The following is a 6,138-nucleotide window of genomic DNA, read 5'->3' as shown; positions in this document are numbered from 1 at the left end:
GTTTTGGAGTCAGAGTACCATGCATCATTGTTGTGTTCTGAATCAAAGTTCGCTGAGTAAACATAATAAGAATCACTTTCAACCTGATTTTGTGCAAACTGATTGTCTGACTTGGCGGTATGACCTCCTTTGTTGAGAGGGTGTTGCGTGTGCACCCCCAAACATGCACTGTAGCTACAGTGCATGTTCCTTGGTCTCCACTGAGCGTGCATGATGCTCACTGGGGTGTACGGGGGAGCCGTACACCACCGTACATCAATTTGTAGGATGTACGACAATGTACGTCTCCCCCATACACCCCACTGAGCACCACACAATGCTCAGTGGGGACCCAGGAACACGCGTTGTAGCTACAGTGTGTGTTCTTGGGGGAAACATATAACCTGCCCGCTCCTTTCTCACATAGTTGGCACATAAATTGTTGGCTGAATGAATGACATGAATTTTGTTGATTTTCACAACTCGCTTTATTTTGATAACTACAACTTGATGATTGATTTTGCTGAAAACGTCATCATCCTTTGTTCCTATATCTGTTATCGCGATTAGATAAACCACTTCAGTTGCCGCAATTATTATTGTGGTAGTCATTTCTTTGAGTAAAATTGACCATTATAGGGTTTAATATCTTTTTACCGTTGCGAGGTTGAGCCTCCTCGGACAACAATAGATGGTGCAGTTCACTAATGGTGATGGGTTCAACACGAGTTATTATGGATATGCAAAATGATGCATATTCATGTGCTAAACTGTTGAGGATGTACATCACCATATCTTCATCACCAAACGGCTTAGCAGGCATAGCCAGTTTCTGATCGATTGACTTGGCTTTTTGGTTGTAGTCTTCTATAGACTTGTCACCCTTACAGAGTTTTGAGCAGCATATCTGATGCAGAGCATCCTGAAGATCTGAGCATTGATGAACCCATGGACCTCTAGAAGACCCATCCTATGTCACTCTTAAGGGCCTGGTCTTCGAGAAATTTTATGAACCCATGGACGTTATGATTTTGTCTCGAGTTGCGTCTGACATGGTTGTCGACATCGACAAGGTGGATGTTAGTAATGAGAATCAACAAGACATGTATGTCAATACGTGCTTAGATGTCACAACTCCTTCTGTGGAGTTGAATTTAGAGTCTCATTTTAGTCGTAAAGCAATAGGTCTAGTCGACATTAACGCCCCAAATCTTGTTTATGACCACCAGGGTTTAGTAGATTATGTTGATTTTGTCTCTTTAATAAATCCTGATAGTACATTTGGTATGTTGTTACTTTGTGTTGCTTGTGACTTATCATGTGTTTTTCAAACTAATAGCGCAAGATTTGCAATTTTGAATCACATGCTATATAATCAATTGATATCTGTTTCTGGCCCAAATTTTGGTATTATCTGCAAAGCGTTGATGCAAGGTAAGGTCATTAAATATAATGTCTTAGATGCTTTTGAGATTCAATTTCATTGTTTTGCTTTATATTTGTTTGAATTACATTTTATAGAGCATATTGCATTGCATTGAATCAAATATTTTTGTCATTCCAATATTAAATCTCTTGCCATGTTTACTTCTCTTCTATTTGCCTTTAACAGTGTCTACGCTGATTACATTTTGAACTTGTGCAGGGATTATGGAGTGATCCTTGAGCAGATACAGATTCCGATGATGAAGCCTTTCGACCCAGGGGGGAATGATGCAGAGCATCCTGAAGATCCAAGCTTTGAAGATGGATTGTATCCAAATCCAATTCCTAAGATCCACTCCAGGATGCAATCCAAGGCAGATCCAATCGTGCAGGACTATCCGGGTCCAATTGGATCTCTGTCAACCCAAACCCATTTTGATTATCATGTTTCAATTTCTGAGATATTTTGTATTTTTCTCAGAAATCATATTTTTATTATTTTGGTTCCATTTTGGCATGTGAGGAATCACATTAAACATGTTTTTTATTTTTTTATTTTTATTTTTATTTTTTTTAGGAGCCGGATTCTACGAATCTGGATAGTTCTGGTACCCTATAGGATCATTTTGTGGTACTAGAGGGTGTATAGGGTCCAAGGGTGGTTTTTATTTTTTCGTAAATTTGCTTCTCTTTTGTGTTGGTGCGGGATCCAGTTCACAGCCTATTTGGATCTGGATCATAATCCGTCTTCATGAGGAGGGTCCTAGGTGGCACCACCTTGGTGTGGTCCATCTTATACCTCATTCAAATTTTGTTGACCAGTTTAGAGTCAAAAAGTGGGTTGTTGGAGATTTAATAGCTCTTGGCAAAAGCGAGGCCTTGCACGCTCATTTTTGGTGCAAGGCTTGGGAAGGTCTATGACCTCTTTAATGTGACCCTTCCCAAGCACCAAGGCCTTTAATTAGGGGAGGTCGACCAAGGAAATGGAGGCTTCTTCTGCATTTGAAAAATCATGTGTTTTGGTGTGGCTGAAAATTTTCTTGAGTGTTGATATTTTGGTGGAAGGTTGCTTGGAGAAGAAGGTGAAACCGTATATCACCTTGTGAGTGTGGAGAGTGAGCTTTTGAGAAGTCATTCTCGTGGTGGATGTGATAGCTTGTTCGTGGTGGTTAAAATCCATTACTACAGTTCATGGTTTATTTGTGGCGTCGGTTGCTTCCCAATGGCGGCCATTATCATCTTCAATTCGGATATTATCCTTGGTTTCTTCGTTCTAGTTCTTTATTACTTTTATTCGCATTTGTTTTGTGATTGTTCATGATTAATCGTTGTTAAACTATATTGAATCATTAGAAAATTGTGAATACATGCTTAGAAGAGTTTTATGTTAAGAGTTGTCTAATTTGATATTAATTTATTTTGGGTTATTGTTGTGCGTGAATGAACTCGGATCCCTTCAAAAGGATCAAAACATTGTTACGAGATAACAGAGGCGTCTATGATAAAACAACCATGTCGGGCTTATTTCTAAATGGATTTTAGCGTTCTTCAGCTTTCTTGGAAAGCTAAGACAATTTTATATAACTTTGTAGTTGAATGTTTTTCGAGATTCGTTAATTTAGGTCTTTTAAATTTACTATCAAGACATCGATCTGACAGAAGTTTTTCTATCTCTTTTGCTACGGAAATTTCGTAATAGTGTCCGGTATATTTTTGTTATCGGAAGATTCCCTACTTGAAATTTAGATTTTTTTAATTTTGTAAAAAACTAAGATATAAATCTACATCTTTCATGTTTGGAGATTTTGTTGAATCGTTGTCTTTGTATTTCGAAAATATTGATTTATGCTACTGTTAGTTTGCTTGGAGTTTTTGGTTTCGTGCTTGTTAACTACTACCATTCTATAACTTCAAAAAATCATAACGGGTTGTAGGAAGATAAGAAAATTACGATCTTTAGTGTTCTGAAAAGGTCTGAATCTGACATTCGTTTCGTCAGTTGTGAGTATTCACAAAATCTAACGTTTGAATGGTCGAAAATTCCTTCGAAGAGTCTATCCCTAGAATCCGATAATCTGTTTTGGACTTGTTTAGCAGTCTCGGTTCCGAGGATGTGGAACAGACATTCATGCTCTGAATCTGGTGTTTCCGAATTTGTTAAAAATCTGTGCAAGTCGCGCACAACTTTCATTTGGATCATTTCTGTCGAAGCATAGTGCTCGGGTCTCGAAAACCCGTTTCTCAGAGTTCTGTCAAGATTCTCTATCGTATAAGCTTTCGTGTGCGTTTCGATCCGTTTGGATCCTGAATTATGAATCGGTATGTACCAAGTCCACACCGTACCATTGCATCAATATCCTTCTTTCAGGGCTTTTTAGGCATCAAATGATGTTCTTAAACCGATTACTTATGTGCGCACATGTTCAATAAGAGATGAGATAATCCAGCTTAGCAAGGCCGGGTCTTGTTAGAACATACTCAGGATTCAACTTTTGAATTTTATCCCAAGTAGTATATTAATTTGAACAAGGGTTCGATCTATCTATTAACCTTTTCAGATCATGCGATATAATAAGAGGAGTGAATTGAGACTCTCGTAGCATTGAATTTTTTGCAGTTAATTTGATAGAGGAAACACAAGCACGAACGTATCCAATATTTTTTTTGGGTGTTCAGATAGAACATGATGCACTGTCCTGTCCACAAGCATCTACTATTCAAACTCCTCCTTAAGTTCCAACAATTCATATCTCTACCCATAACAACTGGAACCGATGAGGACAGAACCGATTCATACCTGAAGGTTGCGATTGATACACCAGACAGAATGTGCACCGCTTGTCTGGTATTGACCTGGCACGTCCTGTGCTGACACTTTGTAAAGTGTCACACAGAAATATAGTGAAAAAGTTAAAAATGGAAAAAATATCGGCAAATTTGAATTTGTTTTTTTTTTAAATCTTACATTTTTTGCAAAATCCTTGCAATAAAAAATAAATTTATAACAAAATATACATAAAAAATATTTTTAAAAAATCACAGTTTTTCATGATAAATAGTCGTTGAAAACATAAATATCACATTTAAAATATGATATTTATGTTTTTTGACAAAAAACTAGAGAAATTGAAAATAGCACAAAAAATTATCTTTTTAACTTTCAAGTAATTTCTCACGATATTTTTGCGAGATTTATGAAAATCTCGCGAGATTTGTCACTACTGCGTCCTGTTCCCTATGCTGGGAGCCCTGCTTAGCAAACTTGGTCCCGCCCTGGCGCATCCTATGAGTCGAACACGCGTGAATGGATAAAAAGATATCATACATATGAGTAAGTAACCATTTGCTTCGAAATTAAACCAAATTCAAACTGTTTAGGTATCCAAACCCATTATGCTAAAACTAGTTTTTTCTCTCAAACCATTGGCGGACTGACATGGATCCAACCCAATTAGGGCTATAAATGGATTGGATGTGGTCGGATATCCGATCCAAGTTTATCAAGTTATATCCAGATTTGGATCCTTTAAGTAAGATTCAGATGTGCAGTCGAGTTTGGGTCTGTTCAATCAGATTACTTTAGGATTTGGTTGGATTCGGATCTGTATTTTAAGTCCGATTTGAAATTGAGTCAAAATCCAATCCGGTTGCATTTTTGCATGTAAATAGTTTGTTTTTCTTTTATTTTTCCTGGATCCAGTATTATCACTCCCATTTTGGATTCAGATTCAACTACTTGCATCTCAGATTTGGAATCCGATATTAAAGGACTTAAATGGTTAGACTTTTGATCCATATTAGATTTTTACCTAGATAACACAATTTCGCAATTAAATTAAATCAAGCCCGATGTAGTTTCAGGTTGACAGATGACTTATGTTTTAAATGAATCTTAATGAATCAATTGGGTCACTCCAAATATTATATATTTTTTACCTTAATTACTTACCACGCAATTAGGTAACTCTCTTTCTTTTTTGTTTTTACAAATAGCGTGATAGCAATTTTACCAAAACATAGTATTTGATAATTTAAAGATATTAAAAAATGGATATCCATTCTTTTAGTAGTAAGTTGTCTAACATTGTAAGTGTACAATAAAATCGTTAACATAGGCGACATACATTTTTTTGGGTCATTGAATTTGGTTTATATGATTATTTTTTCATATGTTTTTTTAAAATAAGCATATATTATTTTAAGTGTTTATCTAATTTTTTGTCTTCACTGGTTTATATTTTTTATTATACAAAAATTTAATTTAAACCTCATTTATATGGAAAGCAGCCATAGTAACAAATATCACAAGATTTATGAAAATCTTGCGATAATATTGCGAGAAATTGCTTGAAAGTTTAAAACGGCAATTTCTTGCAAGATTTTTAAATTATCGCAAGATTTATGAAAAAACATAAATACCACAATTTAAACATGATATTTACGTTTTAAATGGCTATTTATCATGAAAAACCATATGTTTTTAATTTTAAATATTTTTTATTAATAATTTCTTATAAAAAACATTTTTTATTTTTAATTTAATTTTTTATTATCAAGATTTGTCCAAAAATGCAAGATTTATGAAAATTTTGTAATTCTCGCGTGTTTTTTAAAAACTAGATTTTGCTGAGAAAAACAAATTTAAGATTCTTAATAACGTTTTAAAAATGAATACATTTTACATATTAAAACACCAAAAGTATATTCTTAATCAATCGACTAACTCATCTAATA

This window comes from Nuphar pumila, chromosome 4, assembly GCF_984573655.1.
Source record: "Nuphar pumila chromosome 4, dmNupPumi1.hap1.1, whole genome shotgun sequence".
NCBI lineage: Eukaryota > Viridiplantae > Streptophyta > Magnoliopsida > Nymphaeales > Nymphaeaceae > Nuphar > Nuphar pumila.
This window is presented reverse-complemented; position numbering follows the sequence as displayed.